The sequence below is a fragment of the Epargyreus clarus genome, unplaced genomic scaffold (genome assembly GCF_041222505.1).
Source record: "Epargyreus clarus isolate Ecla_fem2 unplaced genomic scaffold, WU_Ecla_fem_2.2 ptg000023l, whole genome shotgun sequence".
Taxonomy (NCBI): domain Eukaryota; kingdom Metazoa; phylum Arthropoda; class Insecta; order Lepidoptera; family Hesperiidae; genus Epargyreus; species Epargyreus clarus.
Window position 1 is genome coordinate 9,462,847 of NW_027332230.1, and position 21,771 is coordinate 9,484,617.

The 21,771-nt window shown below is 33.8% G+C and overlaps 1 protein-coding gene across 1 annotated transcript in view; it reads right to left on the reverse strand.

Annotated features, from left to right (window-relative positions):
• Positions 1-21,771, reverse strand: part of LOC140751477 (semaphorin-2A) — a 90,426-nt gene that overhangs the window by 67,127 nt on the left and 1,528 nt on the right. The window lies entirely within an intron of this gene.

Consider the following 21,771-nt stretch of genomic DNA (forward strand, 5'->3'; position numbering starts at 1 on the left):
CTTTGAAAAAAAAAAAAAATATTTTTTATTTTTAACAGACTTCAAACAAGGAGGAGGATTCGTAATTCGAACGTATATATGTTCTTTTTTATTGAACACGCTGTTTACTCCGTTATCCAACGAAATATATTGAGCGCCGACTTCATAAATATGTACTAAACCAATATTAAATTGAATTATTTTTTACTTTGTAGTGACATAGAAGTCGGTTGTATTTTTTTTAAACATTTTTTATGGATATATTATAAAACGCATTCCTTTGAAAGTTCAAAACTTTTCCTTTATGTCGTAGGCAGCTTAAATTAAAAAAAAGCAAGAATATTCTCTATATTCTGAATTTTAGATCCTTAAAAATATTAGAACATCTAGGAATCGCCGAATAAAGTGTTAATCATGCAGTCCACCTGATGGTAAGTGGCTACTGCCGCCCATGGACATCTGTAATCAACCTCAGATAGGATTGGATATTCCCACCTGAGGTCGGCCACAGATGCGCCGCTACCCCTGAGGACAAAGGTGGTACGCCTCGGAAAAGTCTGTCTCCCTTACCACACCCTTCAAACCGGAATACAGCAGCGCTGTTATGAGGCAGAAATAGGTGTGGCGGTGGTGCCACCGGAGTCGAACCACAAAGGGTTCTACCACCTTCAAACAAATGAGCAGTTCACCTTTTTGTTATATTGTGGCAGTAAATGAACGTGCAGTTTACTTGATGGTGAGTAAATCCCGCCGGATTTCTCTAATCAACAGCATACATAACAGGGGAACCACAGGATTAAATTCTACCATGTGTAGGAAGGTACCTGCCTAGTTAGGACTTTAATCAAGGAAACTAATAAAAATGAATATAAAAATAAATAATATTTTTATATCATCATTTTACATTTCAGTATTAAAATTTAAAAAGATGCATTTTAGAATTGCTTATTCATTAATAATTATATCTAAATAGGAAATTATATGGATAGAAAACATGATAAGTTTTTGCTTGCACTATTTATCCGCGTCATACAATGGTTCTGAGAAGACAATTAATCAACGACAATATGATAAATTAAACTGCGTCCTATATATTAATCGGAGTAAGTCATATAAGTAATCAGAACTATTAGCCTATTACCTAACATTGCAACCTTGTGGCTTACGTTAAATTAGAGAAAGTTTAGATGCACTAGGAACGTCCGAGCGAAGGAAACTAGCAACGATGCGGTTTCCCGCACCACATATCCACAGAAAAGCAATTTCCAATCCATTGTTCTTAAATTGCGCTCAACTCCTTTTCAAGTCCAATCCCTTTCGGCTATTACGTTTATGTAACGGGTAAGTATTTTGTCACCGAAAATGTAAGTGTTAGTGTGTTAGTAGCTTTGTCGTAAATAAATAACCCACTGTTGGACACAGACCTCTCAGAGTGAGATGTCTTTACGCAATATACAGTATGCTAGCCAAATGGTAATTCGTAGACTTCAATGCCTTTGGGAATATGTATTTTTTTTACAGAGCCCTTAGGTTTCAATGTTTCCATGGTCGTTAAATCTTAACGCGCACACTATTTCGAAAATTGATAGATCTGGGATTCGAACCTCGGGCCCGGAGATTGAGAGGGTGACTTTTAAATCATTAGTATCACTTTAGCCATATTAGTAACTAGAAAAATAGTTTACAAATTAACAAAATATTTCAATATTCCACGTAATAAATACACCGACCTCAGTGTATAAAAATACTCCTATAATTTATTCTGTGTCTACGGCAAGGTAAGCAAAAACTAAAGTAATATCTATCCGCTCAAATAAAACAGAATCGTGACACATGAATGTTGGTTTTAAAGTAAACCTATTTGTGTAAATCGTTTGAATTACAACAACAATTGTAGATAGAGGTAATAGAATTCGGTCGGCCCAAGGCTGTCGCAGCCTTTGTTCGTCACTAGCGAATGGAAATCAATTTTACAGATCAATTCCGATGAAGCCGTGTTCGGCGGGCCGACAGCTACTACGATGTGCCTATGAATACAAGTTGCCGCATCACAACCGCTAGAAATAACCCAATATAAACGTGTTCATTCGCTCCAACCGCCTTAAACCTAAATTAATTTGGTGCTGTGATCAGCGGACCATGACGCCAACGATATCGTTTTGATCTCGGCTGTCCCCGTGCTCAGATACTGTGAATAATGCGCACTAATCATTAGGAAACTCAACGTATTATGAACGATATTTATAGAGACGTTTAGATACATCGAGTAAAATTGTTCACGTGTTTTTTTGGAAATTTAAAATAAGACGCTGAGAAAGCCTTATGGTTGTGAACACGTGTTGAAATATTGAATGGAAATTTACTTATTAATAGGTATTTGCTTTTGATAAACAATATCAGTGCAGCTATCATTTTGTAAATACTAAATAATTAGATGTGAATGGCTATTGAGTATACAAAGTAAGTAAAGTTTGACTTATTTTAAAATGAGTTTATTGTGAATAAAGTTGGGAAAATCCAAAAGTGCACGACTCATAATGCTCATTTAATTATGAAATATAAAAAAAAAAGAAACTTAAGTCGTTCAAAATTAATTGCCGAAAAAACAGCTGTAGTAGGAAGAAGGTACTGCACAAGCGCCCCTGGTGGAATAAATGTACATAATATCTATAGATATACAGTCTTGTAGTTTTCGTTTTTTATTAATTGCAATTAAACGACACTGAATAAATTAATCATTCGCATTCAGTGACCTACAATCGTCGATTAGAATTAAAAAAAAAAATTAACTCAAATGATGGTTTTTTTCACAAGTTACAGTGTTTTCAGGTTTCACACATGACGGACAGGAAATTTTTTTGACCTATTTTGGTGTTTTTTTCCAATTCTATTGCAGTAAATCAATTTTTAAAAATATGGAATTAATCTCCATTAAATTATCTCGACAATAGTATGCAAAATATCTTGATTCCGTGAACTATCAAGGCTATAATAATAAAAATAGCCGCCAAAATGAAGCGAAAAAAATTTTTCGATCGTAAAGCACTCTCTGATGCTTCGCATCATGAGTCGTGCAATACTCGTATCTACCAATGGTAAATAATAGTAGAATACATATTATTATTCACGTATTCCTTTTTTTGGGGTGAAAGTTCGGGAAGTCTCAGGCACGCAAAAAAGTTAAATATTTATGGTTTGTGAAGTCTATAAATTCACACTTGAGCAGTGCAGTAGACTATGGCCTAAATCCTAGCCCAGCAGTGGGATAGCATTGTTGAAAACAGGTATTTACGTAACACATAGCATACAATCTTTTCCATTGCAATCAAACTGCTATTTTAGCAGAATCGACGTCCGCATTCTTCAACAAAACGGAATGTATCGAATCGAAATTCGTTCGAACCTGATTGTGTTGGCCTTATACACATGAATACTGCGAACTGATTGAATGCCCCTATACAAAACGGTTGGTCACTAACTCCGGTGTCGTTTATTGTTTGATTGATGCAGGAAATAGGGGATCGGGTTTGACGCACCTGTTTACCATAAGTTTCTTAGTCCATTAGCGCTGGTGTATTTCAAACGTCGGTAAAAAATAGAATGTAGGGTAAGATCGGGATAGATGTCATACATTTTTTCGGGCCGGATTCTATGTAGGTTTTTTTTTATATTATAGGAGTAGCAGACGAGCATGCAGTCCACCTGATGGTAAGTGGCTACTGCCGCCCATGGACATCTGTAATCAACCCCAGATAGGATTAGATATTCCTACCTGAGGTCAGCCACAGATGCGCTGCTACCCCTGAGGACTAAGCTGGAACGCCTCGAAAAAGTCTGTCTCCCTTACCACACCCTTCAAACCGGAACACAGCAGCGCCGCACCTAACACTGCTGTTATTAGGAAGAAATAGGTGTGACGGTGATGCCGCCGGAGTCGAACCACAAAGGGTTCTACCACCTTCATGTAGGTTCAAAAAACTGGTTCAACAGATTTTCAAATGGACCAGACAAAAATAAGAAATAAAGGTAGATAAACAAAAATCAATTTCAATCGGTTAAATAATATACAAAATACAAACATACCCACACTTAAAACCCATACCCAACCAAATAATAAAGAGACGAATACCCAATACCCATACCTCACCCCACAATAACCGGATGAACAAATCAATCAACATGTATGATAAACGATTCCTAATCGTAGTTCTATGTTTATTATCAAAAACAATTACAACTACCGTTTTTCCAAACGTCGCGTCAGAAGGGACGCCAAGTTGATTAATGAATGCGCTTCATCGACTTGAAAATGAACCCTATTACTTAACTAACTTATCGCTCGTGAAAAGAAAACTCTCTAATTGCCGACTCTTGCCCGCCAGAACATTTACTGGCTTATTAGCCGCGTTTTAAGCTTTTAAAAGCAAATTTGTGCAGCTGTAAGTTTACTTGAAATGTTCGATGTATTAAACAAATTTACTTCTATTGTATAAAGGCTTAAAAATACTTTTAGCCCTAATATGTAAAGATTCAAAGCCTAATTTAAAAGAAATAAATAGTAGAAGGTAATTATTTGTTCCGCTCTAACAGCATCGGACGACCTGTGTTCGCGGCCATCTCGATATCATAAGCCTAGGGTCCCAGGTTCGATCCTCAACGCTTCATCGACTTGAAAATGAACCCTATTACTTAACTAACTTATCGCTCGAAAGTGAAAAGAAAACTCTCTAATTGCCAACTCTTGCCCGCCAGAACATTTACTGGCTTATTAGCCGCGTTTTAAGCTTTTAAAAGCAAATTATGCAGCTGTAAGTTTACTTGAAATGTTCGATGTATTTAACAAATTTACTTCTATTCTATAAAAGTTTAAAAATACTTTTAGCTCTAATATGTAAAGATTCAAAGCCTAATTTAAAAGAAGTATAAAAAGTATATTAGAATTATTTGTTCCACTCTGACAGCATCGGACGACCTGTGTTCGCGGCCATCTCGATCTCATAAGCCTATGGTCCCAGGTTCGATCTTCAACGCTTCATCGACTTGAAAATGAACCCTATTACTTAACTAACTTGTCGCTCGTGAAAAGAAAACTCTAATTGCCGCCTCCTGCTCGCCAGAACATTTACTGGCTTATTAGCCGCGTTTTAAGCTTTTAAAAGCAAATTTTGCAGCTGTAAGTTTACTTGAAATGTTCGATGTATTAAACAAATTTACTTTTATTGTATAAAACTTTAAAAATACTTTTAGCTCTAATATGTAAAGATTCCAAGCCTAATTTAAAAGATATAATAATAGTAGAAGGTAATTAGAATTATTTGTTCCACTTTGACAGCATCGGACGACCTGTGTTCGCGGCCATTTCGATCTCATAAGCCTAGGGTCCCAGGTTCGATCATCAACGCCTCATCGACTTGAAAATGAACCCTATTACTTAACTAACTTATCGCTTGTGAAAAGAAAACTCTCTAATTGCCGCCTCTTGCCCGCCGGAACATTTACTGGCTTATTAAGCGCATTTTAAGCTTTTAAAAGCAAATTTGTGCAGCTGTAAATTTACTTGAAATGTTCGATGTGTAAGATTATTCTATAGTATAAAGAAAATAATACTTTTAACGCTTATATAATTAAGCCTTATTTAAAAGGAATATTAAAAATAGTATCTATTTGGATTTTTTGATTAATTCTGGCAGCATTGGACGACCTACGTGGCAGAGCCACCAGAGCAATCTCATGAGCCATGAACTGTGGCATCGATCCTCAGCCAACCCAACATCTCAATAATTAATTTTGATTATTATCTTGCATTGTAGATCCTATTGTGGTTAATAAATGTAGAAACGTTTTAATTATTGTGATTCTAGTAACAATTTAGTATATCTGTCTTTGAGGGTTTATACGAACTCCTAATACAATTTCAATTACATTGCTGGGCATAATGGTTAAATTATCTTATTAAAATTTTGTAAGATAAATGTTTTTATTAACATAATCGTTTAAGCAGCGCTAGATTAAAATGTATTGATTGAGCAACTTTATGATGTATCAATTCTTACAAGTATTACAAGACATTGAGTAACATAAACCAACTAAGCAGTTTCATGACCGATACAACCGACCGATTTGAAAAAAATTGGCTTTTATTTTTAAGACTTCAAAAAAGGAGGAGGTTTCTCAATTCGACCGTATATTTTTTTTATTGAACACGCTGTTTACTCCGCTATCCAACGAAATATATTGAGCGCCGACTTCAGAAATATGTACTAAACCAACATTTATTTGAATTATTTTTTATTTCGTCGGTTGTATTTTTTTGTTAACATTTTTATGGATATATTATAAAACGCATTCCTTTGAAAGTTCAAAACTTTCCTTTATGTCATAGGCAGCCTAAATTAAAAAAAAAAAACAAGACTATTCTCTATATTCTGAATTTTAGATCCTTAAAAATATTAGAAAATCTAGGAATCGCCGAATAAAGTGTTAATCTCTCAATATAATATTTTATTAAACACTTATTGCCACTTGTTCACAAAAAAGTAATCGCAGATCCCTAAAAACAAGTTTGTCAAAACATTTTATTTTCCATACCGAGCTCGAGTGGGCTCGGCGGGCCGCTGTTGGCTCCTTACCAAAACGTATCAAAGCTAGATTTATGTGCAGCAGCGACGAAGGCTGCGATGCTATCAGCGACCTCTGCTCTGCTGTATTGTTGTTCCGTGGGAATTGGATTTCGGAGCCACTCGCCTGTCAATACATGACAGCAACATTGTTGTGCGAAATTAAGTGACAAGTTAGATACGACGTGCGTGACTTGCTTTACTGAGCGAGTGATGTTCTGTTTGTACACGCATTAGGCTAAGTTCGCACTAGGTTTTTTTTGACGGGCCCATAGATTAGTAAAGTTACTTCGCCGCCTTGAAATTGAATGAAGCCACAAACGGCTTATTAGTAAGTTCTTTTTTTGAATTCTTGATGGACAAATAAAAAAATTTTTAGAGAAAATTTACGAATACATAACTAATACTGCGTAATTTACATAATAAATAAATAATTATTTCAATTATTTTAGGGACATTTTAGCACGGAGACGTGGCAAACTTTTTTACGCAACTATTTCAATTCTCAAAAATCTTTACTAATTTATGGACGGGCCAAGAAACGCTATTTCGCTTATACGCTCATCCTGGAGTCGCACAAATTACGATTAAAAACCGCAAACATGGTAAAGATTTTTGCTAAGTTCCAAAACGGTGCCTAGTTACTGTATTCGGTTATGTATTTATTTTTCGCACTCTTAAGATGGATTTGATAATACCAATATTATGTATTGTTGCTTTTACATTTATTACTTCAGTCCGCTTTCATTGTATGGGTGCCACTTAAATTATATGAGGTATTAACATTATGCGTGCGCGCCGGATAAGTTCTCTAGATTAAAAAAGGCGCAGTTGTTCCCACGAGCCGTTTTGTAACAATTAACGTTTTTAAAGTCATTCGATAAAAATCACGGCGATTAACCCCTAGTGTGGCCATAGCCTTAAGTGAAAGAAACTTATATTTGTTCTAAAGATAACATTAAATATCACGATAAGCATATTGTTAACTAATACCTAAATCAAAACATTCTTAGAAAAACAAGCCGCTTTCTATAAACTCAGAGCCGCATGACCTAAATCGGCACGCAAACCCGGTCTCGTATAACATTTTACATAATAAATTTTCTTGAGCACAATAAATTTGTAACGGCCACTTTCGTAGCAACACGTTTAACTGTAAGCTCATAAATTGACCGAAAGAACGTCTTCACGTCTTTATGATCGTAGAAATAAATAGATGCACAATTTTTCGTTTTCCCCCGAGCGTTAAATTATGCGTTTATCATTTAGGGATGTTTACAGAGCGCCTCCCGCGGGACTAAATTGAAATGACTGGAGCGATGCCAGCGGAAGGCCATACGCAATGTATTAAGTCTGAGTTTTTGTACGAGCTTATTTTTCGAGGAACGGTTAAGAAATTACTTCGATTTAATACTTTTTATCCGACTACGTAGGGTAAAGTTTTTCGAACGTTTGTACGTACTCGTATGTAGCCGTGGTATGTAGGTTGGAATGTATGTGGCATTTTATCGTAAGAGGTCTTGTTAGATTACTGTACTTTTAAGCATCCAGATATTTGCTTTTTTACAATAACTCTCTAGGTCCTCTAGTTGTGTTATTAATTTAAATTGAAAAGTCAATAGTATGTTGTTTAAACGTCTTCAAACCTTAGTACGTGTGTACCTTCTTATACTGAACGGAACAAACAAAGAGTTTAGTCAGATCAAAGTGTGGATATGATCGCTTGGTACAAGCTTATCTACGAGTTGTACGCACTTACTGTCTCCGTTTATCACTTCCGTTAGATTGCCGCGATGTTGGCTCGGGGGGATAAAATACAAAACACGTGTGATTCGCGTACAACTGCCTATTGTCGGAACGGACCCGGCGACGCGACTAAAATAGCCCGTGAGTGTTTGCAGTGAGTGCAGGTTTGTAATAAACTTAGTTCTCCGTTTAATTTAAAATCAAATATTAGTTGTAATGTCACAAAATTCTACGTACTCGGGATTAGAAAATCATAAGATAGATAGACAAGTAGATAATATGCAATAGGAATTTGCCTATATACGTTACCATATTGGCATTGTGTGCAATAGGCATGAATAACACAAATAAACAATAAACAATATTGATACGATTTACAATTCGTCCAATTTTAAGAGTATCGTAGCAAAAATGTAAAAGATATAGCTCCTAGTTGAAAATAACCGTGAGTTTTATGCTCCGATATCGGCAGTGACAGGTCAGCGAAAACTTTGATCAGAAAAATACGTAACGAAATAAAATATGTAGGCGTGAATTAAAAATTGATATTGCTAAAAGCAAGCCGAACAACGGAGCGGCAATTATTTTCAATTTTTTGTGCAATTCATACCTGCCGGCTTGTGTTTATGGCAACGCTTAGTTGAGTGGAATGATTGTGTAAAACTGTTGGACGGGCTCCAACGGGTGCGCGGTAGGAACAAACGAGACAAATAAAGTCAAATAAGCGAACCCACTAGGCTCCCGATACAACTCCTGTATCAAATTATTTAATTGAGTCTCGTAAAATCGTTGTAATTGAACGAGGCCCACTGTTATTGCAACGGGGAATGATATTGGCGCAACACGTTATGTTGTCCGTCGTATGAACAGGACGATAGAGTCGCGCAAGTATCGCTGTGTTGTACGAAATATAGGCGATAAAATGTGAACATTACTATAACTAACTATAGGATAGGATATAAAAAATCGCGATTGTTTATTTATATACAACAATGTTTCAACTTAAACAACTTTTGCAACCACGAATATCACTGCGTCTTAAGATGCTTTCATCGAACACAATTTCTACCTACTAGATATCAAATGCCCAATTTCGACCTTTAGTAATAATTGAATAATAATAAATAATTACTTACATAATGGGGGTTTACACTTCTCAATACTTTATTTGCTTTAAGGATGCGTTTAAACACCTTACTCTGAAACGTCAGCATACAAATAAGTATTCAATATAAGAAGGTTTAATTTAGAGTTCGAGTCGACATTAGGTAATTGTGCCCTGTCTAGCAAGGCAATCACTCCACAGGGGCACAGAATCAACATTTAGATGAGTTAAAGTTGGGCTAATCGTGCGGAGACGTGTGGGAATTTAGTGAAGCGAGTTAAACGGGCCTTATTGGGCGCGCGAGCAAGGTTGGCTTCGTGTAAATTGAACTTACTGACAACCGCCTCGGATTTACTGACTCGCCTATATATATTCTGTTTGTAATTTTATACACGAGACCAGCTACTCTAAAAATAAATTGATTACATAAAATTAGTCGCGACTTTACCTGGGTATGTCGAAGGTACATAGGTATTCAATCTGATGATCAGTATGAGTTGTTCTCCCACAAGCAATGTCACCAAATTTCGTGTACTAATCTTTAAATTTTACTCTTAATGAATATGGATACTATTAGTTATTGATAAGAATAAATTTCGAATCCTTAATATAAGTTTAGATATCATCAGCGATTTGTAAACTGTGATTTTTTGTCAAAAAGTCTAAAAACCTTAAGTTTAAATTTTTTAACAGCCAACCCTAAATATGAAATCATAAAGCTCCTCTTGAAAGTCCAATCTAATTCAGTCATTTCTAAGATTATCTCTGAGAAAAAAATTAAAAACGAGTTTTTAAATTATAATAAAATGCAAATTAACATATTTATTAGCTTAGGAAAAGGCGACTCCCTACAGACAAGGAATATATTTTTAATTTCGTGTACCAAACTAATACTTTAAATAAATTAATTTCTTTCTTTATTCAAAATTCAACTACTTTGTAAGAAGATAAGTTATCAGGAACTATTAGGTAAAAGAGAAGATAGGTACTATTTTATAATTGTAAAAATAGCAAACGAGCATAAAGTTACTACAGCTCACGGCAAACTGTAACCGACTCCATAATTGGATCGTTGCATAAGTTAATAACATCTGTCGTTGCTCCTAAGTCTGCTAGCGGCTGAGTTATAATGCCTCATATCATTCCACCCAGCCAAACCCTAACCAAACCACACAGACAAAAATACACAGACACTTACAGCCTCATTAAACTATGAAACTAACATGAGGAATGGTGTATGCATTGAAGCATGTTAAGCGTCCTTATTGTGTGCGTCGCGAGCGGCGGGCCCGTGTAAATCGAACTGACAGACAAGCTCGGATTGACTGACGCGCCTCCACCCGAGATAAATCACTCCACGTATCTCCCAACAATGTAATTTACGTGTTTGAACTTGCTCACACCGAATCCCACGGCTCGAGTTTAGTTAGCGCTCGAATAAGCTTCTCAGACAGTCGATTAACTGGCGTTTCTTTTAAATTTATAGAAACCGGTTGCGCGGTATAATGTTGACCGATGAGTTAAGTCGCTAACGATGAGTGGAAAAAAGGATCTACAGAACTTTAAAGGTGTGGACCCTTCGTGGCTCACCCACCTTTTCTGCCTTGTTACAACAGTGTTATGTGCTACTATGTTGTTTTCATATATTTTCTAATTAAGAAACATTTATGCGTGGTGTTCTAACTTACTTCTCTGATAGAACTCCACCCTTTTTATGTGTTTGAAGTAGAAAACTAACACGCAATCTGACTGATACTAAGTGGTCACTGCCATCCATGGACATCTTCCTCTTTTAGTACGAATCAATGTAGGTTTAAATTATTTATTCATCGTTTATTTTCATTACTGCGAAACCTAAAAAAAAATTCAAGTATTTTAATAATAATATAATTAATTATGAAACGGAACATTCGTGCGAGATAGAGCACTTTAGTAAGCAACACACGCTTCTGTTTATCCCGTAAATAGTTGGGGACTACGTAAAAATTGAAAATTGAGCGCGGTCGTACGGAAGCTCGTTATACATACGTAAGTCCGGATAAAAGTTTCAATTCCATTCCTTCCTTGATATGTTAAGGATTCAAGTCTATATGCTACAAAGCGAAAAGGTCACAATTGTTCCCCGTCTGAATATAATCTGTGACTTGGCTGTCGCCCGATAAGAAGCAACATGACACTGATTCAAGAAGCACGGTTTGTTCTCTTCGTATATATTCTCGTTATATCGTATCCGATAACATTGTTCTATGGTGTCATCTTCCAAAACCATCAATTTCAAAAGATTCTTGAAACCTATATACCTTATGCCATAAATTATGCGTCTTTTAACGCTCTTGGACAAAATTCTGAGTATGATTTTTTTACAACGCGCACATCGATATCTAAAACCGACGTCATAAATCTGTAATCAATGCAATTATTGAGGCGTTAAGTTAACAAGGTATTTTAGTATAATATTGCCAATATAGATGGCGTTAGTGTTACTAGCATTTTTTTATGTGATTTGATTATATCCTATTTGTTACAAATGTAGAGTACTGGCATACGGGTTAAAATATATGGAGTGAATTTTGTAAAAAGGTAAAAAGCGTGCATAAGTAGAAACATTTATTTTTACTATTTCCCAACATTATACATATTGTAAAGATACATTCAGTTTCTTTTGTAATTAACGAGTTTTCTAACCAAATTCCCACTTCCCAATTCAATTCGCATTCCGTTGTTCCGTTGCAATTAAAAAGCTCAATCATTTTACAACGTCTACGTTTAGAAAAATAAATTAATTTATTCTTACGAGATGATACTAATCACGCTTCTATGATTATGATATTTTATGATATAGTTTCGTATTAAAATCATTGATTAGTAAAGATACTTCGCCGCCTTGAAATTGAATGAAGCCACAAACGGCTTATTAGTATTAGTTTTTTTTTAATTCTTGACAAATAAATTTTTTTTAAAGAAATATTTACGAATAAAAAACTGATACTGCGTAATTTACATAATAAATAAATAATTATTTCATATATTTTAGGGACTTTTTAGCGCGGAGACGTGAACAAAACTTTTTACGCAACTATTTTAATTCTCAAAACTGGGTACATTTTCTTGTTAGGAGTGAGTAATCTTTACTTATCTATGATTAAAATGGAACCAAAAACAACATAAAAAATTGCATTTGAAATGAAAATTCCTGTCAATAAGATATGTTTTGTACTTTATGTACTAGTATGTAATTTTGAAGACTTTGTTCTACTTTGAGTTTTTTGAGCAAAACAGCTGTAAATTTTAAAAGCGTACAATACCATCAATCACAAAACGTCTAACTAAACAACATTAAATTAATTTAAGAAATTAATTTAAGACATAAAAAGCATTTAATTACCGATGACAAGGTTCACTTTAGTATTAATTTATAATGAGTCATCATAACCGCAATAAAATGTTATCAATGAATAATAGATATTTAATCTCCATAGCAACTTTCTAAACGTTTGTATTGTGGCGTACCTATTAGTATAGTATATTATATCTTAGTCGAGTAACGGTTTAGAGGAGTGAATAGGGGCTTACAGTAAATAGGTTTATATTAGAGACCGATACTATCGCAGTTTTACTCCACTTCGCACCGTACCTTGGTTGATTTCAAGTTTGTATTTTTATTTGTGATTCGTATAATATTTGCTTACCTATAGAATAGTCACTTTTTGTCTCAAAGAGAGAAATATGAGAATAAACTTTCGCAATAATACATAACACAAATTTAGCGATTATGTGTTAAAATTAGTAAAATTTAATTTTTTAGGCATATAACTATATAAACTATAGGCATATTTTTGACATATCATAATAGTAATTGAGATACATTGTTTTGATTCTAAGGTGACAACACTATTAGCTATTTCTACTTCAATTACTAATTAGGGCTTTTGATGGTCCTATTTTGAATTAGACATTTATCTGTCCCATCATTATTTGATCACTTAACTTAAAGATGACGTATGGTTTTGTCGTTTTTATATTGCTCTACTGGACACAGGTTACTTTTCACAGCTGGGAGGCTTGGAACATACTCTAGTACATTGCTTCAATGCAAATTGGCGAAGGCAAAGATTCTATTTTACAATTTAAAAGACGACGACAAAACAAATATAAATAAAACCCTTACTCCTTACTAATATTATAAATCCAAAAGTAACTCTGTCTGTCTGTCTGTCTGGTTGTCTCTTCTTCACGCCCAAACCACTGAACCCATTTTAATAAAATTTTGTACAAAGATAGTCTGAGACCCGAGAAAGGACATAGGATAGTTTTTATCTCGGAAATCCCCCGGGAAGTACGGATAGCGATCTAAGATCGATTAATCGGAGGATCGATCTTTTGGACCCGAAACATCGATTATTTTAATCGATATTAGTAAGGATTGAATCGTAAACTATGCATTTGATCAAGTGATGATTTTAGCAAGGTTGAAGGTACGAATTTTCAGTTTTATGTATGTTAGTGTGTCATATTATATTCTTTTAAACGCGGGCGAAGCCGCGGGCAAAAACTTATATCAAATATTTTTAAAATATTTAAACTTGACCCAAGTGGAGCAAACCACCGAGCGGTTGCTGTCAGAACGATTGCCCGATCAGCTCAGACCACACGCTAAGTTGACACAGACACGTATTATTACCGGCCCCCACGGCTACATACTCCTACATGAATGATTACACTAAAACGGTTCAACATGATAGGGAAGTGCGTTTGTCTGTTCAAGTTTATGTCAAAATTCGGGATCGGTAGAGCTTTAGGAGGCAAGATTATTGAGTGTAGTATGTAGCTTTAAGTAAATGCCTTGAAATTTTTTGGGTAATAATGAATTGATATTATGGATAATCGTTTCCATATAGGACTCGTTCAAGCATATTATTTTTTTTATTTTTCAATTGTATAAAATTAAATATTCTAAATTAAATTCTATATTCTAATTCTAAATTCTTCTAAATTAAACTTCTGAAACATCGAATCTTAACCGAAAAAAATGGATTTTCTATCTTGCCTAAAAATGGTCTTTGTTATGGTACAACTTCAAAAAATCTTTCAATTTTGAACATATTTAGTCAAGAAGTTTTCGTATTGTTTTAAGTCTTAGGGTAACCTTTCAAAATACTCTTTAATCCTGTACGGATTAAAGAGTATTTTTAGATTTTTTTACGAGTTTCGTTTTCTATATATTTAGCAAAGTTTATAGGTAAGTACCTACAGCAAATAACTCATATTTTATATAACAACAATATTGTCATCATGTTGGTATGTTAATGACGTGAGGAACAATGGAATGTTAATAAGAATGTACGGAGTTCATTACTTTGGCTTATTATAAGACCTAAGCCTGAAGCTCATTAATCCTCAAAGTAACCTACAAGGGACGTTTTTTTCGCAGATATATTTAATGTCGTAGAGGTCATAGGTGGTAGGTACTATTCATCAAATAGACTTTGTATGCCAATTCACTCACATTTGACATTGTTAACCTATGAGTATTACTAAATTGACAGAATTAATGTATTAATTTCTTATTATATTAAAATTAATAATTTGGTACACAGAGCCTACATAATTATACTTTTCTATATTAATACGCGTCATATTTTATGAAAAGGGATCAAAGATTTTCAATTTCGTGTATTAATATTGTTATAAAATTATTCTAGTAAAATTGTATTATTATGTTATGTAATATTTTAATTAATTTCTTTATGTTGTCGTTTGACGATGATACTATTTTTATAATATTAAGTTACATTTGTATAATCACTGGCTACATTTTATTAGTTAGCATAAAAAAGTAAAAAATGTGTCTTGACGTTTGAGTTGTATTTTGCGCGGGAATATTATAACGGTAACCAATAATTGTCTATGTTAAATTTACTTACTCAAAAAACAATTAGCAATCATTGTGAGTCATTATAACTTCATAAGCATACAATGTGCGTGCAAAGGGTCATAGATCGTCACGCTCAATTGTCAACCGCAGTGACATTCGCTAATCGCCTAAATTATGGACCCTAATGCGTGGGCTTATCTCCGCTTGACGAAATAACGCGATCAGATTTGTAATGTTATTATTACGTCATTTTTTGATACACTTATTTTAATAATGTATTCACGTTGTTTTATTTAAAATGCGCAATGTATAACCATAGATTAGTATAGATACTTCGCCGCCTTGAAATTGAATAAACGGCTTATTAGTAAGTTCTTTTTTTGAATTCTTGACAAATAAAAATATTTTTAGAGAAAATTTACGAATAAATAACTTATACTGTGTAATTTACATAATAAATAAATAAATATTTTAAATATTTTTGGGACATTTTAGCACGGAGACGTGGCAAAACTTTTTTACGCAACTATTTCAATTCTCAAAACTGGGTACATTTTCTTGTTAGGAGTGAGTGATCTTTACTTACTAATCTATGTGTATAACGTATTAAAATCATAGATTAGATTAAAACTTATAAAGTATCATTTTACATAATTGAGTATAAGTGCACATGTATCTCTTTCATTTTTATTAATAGCGACAATTGTAATGTGTATTTTCATAATTTAAATCCAGTTAATTATATTTAGTAACTAATTACATCCATACCATCCTCATCATCCGTCTTTCCTGCCGTAATCTTCTTTTTTTTTTAATCTCGAATATTTTCCAGTGAAAGGTAAGTAGGTATTAGGTAATACTTATTAAAATATTTCTTTTTATAATGTTTAAATAATATATAAAAGTAAAAATATTTTTTGCCTTACAATGTTAACAAATCACTAATATAATGTACAATAGTTTTTGTTAAATTAATAAGATCTGTATGTAGACTATTCTAGACTATAAAATATAGTCAAATTAGTTATTAGTCAAATAACGGTAAAAGTAAAAATATCTTATTTCAAATGTAAGCATTCGCAATTTCTGACTAATAGTCATATTGTTTGAGGTTTTATAGCCGACCGTTACTTTTCTATTGTTAGTTTTATGGACAAGCGGCCGTTATTCAATGAGAAGACGACTCTATTCTTCTCAACGTTTAGGCATAACTCAAATTCAACATAATAGAAAAAGACATTAGTTCTAGCTAAAAATATCTTCTTAATTATCTTATATTCAAGAAGTTTTAGAGTAAAAAAATTTGATTAATTTTACTGAAATTATTTTATTATAATTTAATAGATAATTACCTCACGTCTGCAAAACAGGCTTATTTATATTAGTGCTATGATAAGTGCTATATAATCACTGGCCATGCATAAAAATATAAACCTACTTAAATATACACGTGACAAACAGATAACCTCTTTCTATTGGTAAGTCTATTAACATAAACAACCAAACTAATACCACTTACACTAAAAGAAAAATAATCGACTAGTGGCTTAATTACCTACTACCATTATGCCGTGAGTTTATAAGATAAAATCGTAATAGAAATACCGATGGAGCGATACATTAAACAGACTATGGTGTATCGTGGCTCATAGTTCGATTACTGAAGCTCGTTTATGGCTTAATTTAGCAGAGTCGCGCGCGGCGAGTCAATTACCTGCGCGAGAGCGCCGAGCCGGTTTGCAGTGATCCTTGGTGATGCCATATTTCATCACTGAATACGGGACTGTTCTGGGAATAACTGGATTGGGCCGGTTTTTATCGAAACATACACAAGATGAGTCTGAACCAATCACAAATCACAAATATATTAATTGTAACTAATCGTAAATCGTTATTCTCACTTTTTTCCGCCAAGCTTCGATCATAGATGTCAAGCTCTCCGCTTCTGCTTATAATGGCCGAAACCGGTCATTATAGGCAATAAATTATGTTGCTAACTATTAATTTTAGAATTAGATAATTATACTAAATCGTTTATATCTACTTGGTAAATTAATTTCATTGCAAAATTAATATAAAGAGTTCAAAAAATATGTACTCCTGTGTACTTTCTATATTATTATCTGTTAAAATTTAGTCTTAATATTCCATTATGTAAAATAGAAATACATGTTAACTCGCGAGTTATACAGTGTATCCAGTTACAAACACTTTTGAATAAAAGTTTTGCAAAAATATGAATTATGGCAAATCAACCCTATTTGTAAATCGTTCTATGGTTACCGATTACTGTATAACACCTTTTTCTATAATACAAAAAAGAACGGTTTTCTAATTGTAATAGCATTGACAGTACATATATATCCGTACCAAGCGTGAATTAGTTGACAAGTGGAAAATGCACAATTTTATTGCATCTATGTGCAGTATTTGATGAGAATTATTTAAATGTTTACAAATGGCATGTGTATGGTAAAAATACCCGTTAACTTACCTATTTACTCACCATATAGGTAATTCAAACAATCTTAATGTTTATTATGATGAAAAAATATAAAAATGTGTATATATACATATTTGTATAAGTAGGTCGTATCAATATATTCACGCCTGGTACCCATATAAAAGTAATACAATGAAGGATATTTATGTTACATTGTATTATCCTAATAAAGATTGTGGTCACACGAGTGATCCTCTACCCCGGCCCCTGCCCGGCCAACTGGAACCGATCGTGCATTCAGATGTTTTTTGCTCCTGACTTCTCACAAGCTGAATTCTTAACGAATCCTTGTTATAGCGAACTCGCCAAGATAAACCGACAGTTGTTTGAATAACATTACGGCACAGGCCCTATCACGTTAAAGATAAGCAAGTAACAAGGTAAATTAAGCTCGATGATAAGGTGCTGTTTATGATTCTTACTGTTATGCAAACAATACAAACAAATAATGTAAGAAAACCAACTAATGTATTAAGTAAAGAACTGTAAACAGTATTTACTTAGTTTTATGATTATTAAATAAAATAAACAGTCAAGTGCGAGGTGAACTCACACACGTAGAGTTCCGTACTGCGATGAAATATTTAACAGTATTATTATATTTTTACACGCTTTGTATAAATTTCTAGTTAAGCTTCAAGAGTATGACCACTCAGACAATCGGACAGACGACGAATGTAAATATTACGGATTAGTGAAGTATACGTTAATATGCAAAAGAAAGTAAAACTAAAACAATAGAACATATAATCGTGAATACATGTCTATAAAAGTAAATCATCTTTTCAAATAGCACAAACTTTATCCAATATAAACACATCTTCCAAATCAAGTTATAAGCCAAAAACGATTTTGTCTGTAGCAATAAGCTCCGGAAATACTGACCGAATTTTGCGCGAACTTCTTTTGTGCTCGCGCCTTTCTCATAAAAGTTTTCCTACGTCTGAATATTTGTGTAACTTCGGCTCAAATAACCAGAAAGGTTATTTTAATCAAATAAAGGGTATGCTATTGAACGCCTGTGCTGTCGATGATCCGAAGTTAAATACAAAATATTGATATATTTGTTTCGACTCCGGGAGCACTACTGCTATAATATTTCTGCCTAATAAGTATAACAGAAGTGTTAAGCACTGCTATGTCCCGGTTTGACGGGTGTGATAATGCATCTGTGGCCGTCCTCAGGTAGCAGGTAAAATTAGTGAAGCGAACTTTCTATAACATTTTCTATTTATTCGTAAAAGTTCCATCATAATCGGTTAATTTGTTCGCCAGTTAGTCCAGTCCGTAGTTAAATCGCAAAAACAGAAATCTTAGAATTTTTTACCTTTTGTCTGCCAGCCGGTCTAAATTTACTCATATGTTACAATTATTTTATTAGAAAACTATTGACACTGTTTAGATAAAATTACAAAGGTAGATGTACTCTATAAATGAGTATATATAATGATGTAGTCATTCTACTTTAATACAGCGATTCGTAGAACATAAATACGAAAAATAAAAAATGATGAGACGCTTCATATAAATATTTCCCCAAGGGATGAAAAGAATTCCAAGATAATAAAAACATAAGATAAATATCCTAAGAAAAGGGTTTCAAATAGTATTGTCCACGACATTTCGTTGAATATACATAGTAGAATTAAAGAAAGACACTTAAAGAAAATTTGTTTCTATAGAATATGTTATTTTATTTGGATTTTGGAGTTATTTTCGCCTTCAGACTATTTTGAATTAAGAACCCGTAAAAATAAACTTTATTACCACAAATTAAATCCAATTTTATTTTTGTGACCAGTAAAATAAATTCATTATGGCTACGGAATACTTCGCAATCTAGCCCGATACAAACTTGACTAGAATTGTTGGTTTCGTCCAAATATTCAGTAGGTTTTTTTATGCGTCATGTTTTAGAGCGTATGTCCCATTCGACGTAATGTATGTTCTTTAGCACGCCCTGAGGCCCAAACGGCTAGACGGATTTTAACATACGTAAGTTTTGTCTAAACTGTTTGAATAACAGGCTACATTTTTAAGCAGTCGAGGTTTTCCTTTTTACGATATTTTTTATTCATTTTCGTGTAAAAGTTGTCCTTTCGTGTGATTCAGTAAATATCGTCGCTCAGGATTTGTTAAGCCTAAAGAGTGCCGATTGCCTAACACCTTCGGTCATTGTATTTCTGTTAAGGATTGTCATCTTATTGTGCTCAGTTTTGTACACACAGAAGCATTGAGTAGCGTGGATTATTGAAAGATGAACGGAAGTGCAAACAGCTATACAGATTAGTAGGTACCTACCTGCTCGTATTATTTTTTTCAATCATGTCCATGGAAGTATGTGTGCTCTATTTTTTATAGTATAGAAATAACAAACGAGCATTCAGTCCTCATGGTAACTGTCAACTGCCACCCATGATATATGTAGTCAACCATACATAAGATAAGGATTCTACCTGCGATCGGTGACAGATGCGTTTCTACCGCTAGGGCTAAATTGGAAGGACTGGTATGAGTATGTCCGTCTTACCACACCCTTCAAACCCGAACACAGCGACGGTGGTATCTTCAGTTTCGAATCATAAAGGGGTCTACTACCTTAGTATGTATTTAATCCTAATCTGAGTGCAGTATTTATTAAAAAACAAACAAAATTCCTACTTTTATTTTCGGTATCACAAACCATAACGAGCATTTTATGTGTTTCAAAAAGTTATTAAACCTTTTTAATTATTGAAAACTACATAAAAGCAAATAAAGCTGCTGTAAAGCAAATTGCTAAATTTATTATAATTGTATTATTTCCAAGGGCCATAAAACACGGTAGAAATTTTAATATGCTGCGTTTTATGTCGTCGCGTGAACAGGGAATTCTTGTTACTGCTAATGATGGCAAATTGTCCCCATTTAGCCTACAGATGCCCGAAAAGAATTCGGGAATAGCTTTCCCTCGCAAATTAAATATTTATTCGGATATGGAAATGTGCTTAATATACGGAAAATGAGTTTGACCTATTCATAATAGCGTCCACTTTGAGGACCGACTTCTTGATCTGCTTAAGAATTATAGATGTTTTGTGGTATACTTCGGTTCAAAAATAACTAAAAGATAAGTAATTTTAAATCAGGTCAGTGATAGCCTAGTGAAGTAGACAAAAAATCTGCATATCTGAGATATTATAAAAAAAAGTTTTCAAAGGTATCTCAAATCTACCAATTTGCACTTGGCCAGCGCGGTGGACTATGCCTTAGCCTTTTCATTCTAAAATGGGACCCGTGCCCAGCAGTAGGACAGTAATGGGTTGATGATGATGAAATCGGGTTATCTTCAGTGTTTATTATCTTTATAGTGCATTTTTCAAGTAGTAGATTTGATCATCCCATAACAATTTAATATTTTGCTAGGTAAAGTAAACAAAAACATTTATGAAAGATTTTTATTGTTTCGATAAAGTTCCACTTATTGCAAGATTCCGTAGATTGCAAGACAATTTAAATTAATACCTACTAGCTTCACATTTAGTGATGTAATATTATATAATTTACATCACTTCCAAACATACCTTTAATCGTGATATTAATGTAAGTCTCTAAGCAAAAGCAGTTTAGTAATTATGTACTTAATTAGCAAACTGCCAATCACAAATTACCTACTATGCTTATGCGAGTGACAGATTTGTAATGAAATATGAAATATAGGAACGCAATTAACGGAATAATGATTATAATTAACATCTATTTATGTTTTTTATAACTTGGTAGTAGGAAATGAGCTTGCAGACCACTGGTACCATGGTAGGTGATCAGTACCCTTAGTATGAGTTTTTACGTTTTTACAAAAATGACTTTTTTTTTATTTGTTTACATATTTGCTCATACATTTTCAATCAGCGCCCCTCGCGGACTGTATCAGAACTGATTGGAAATGTATGGGAAATACCTAAAC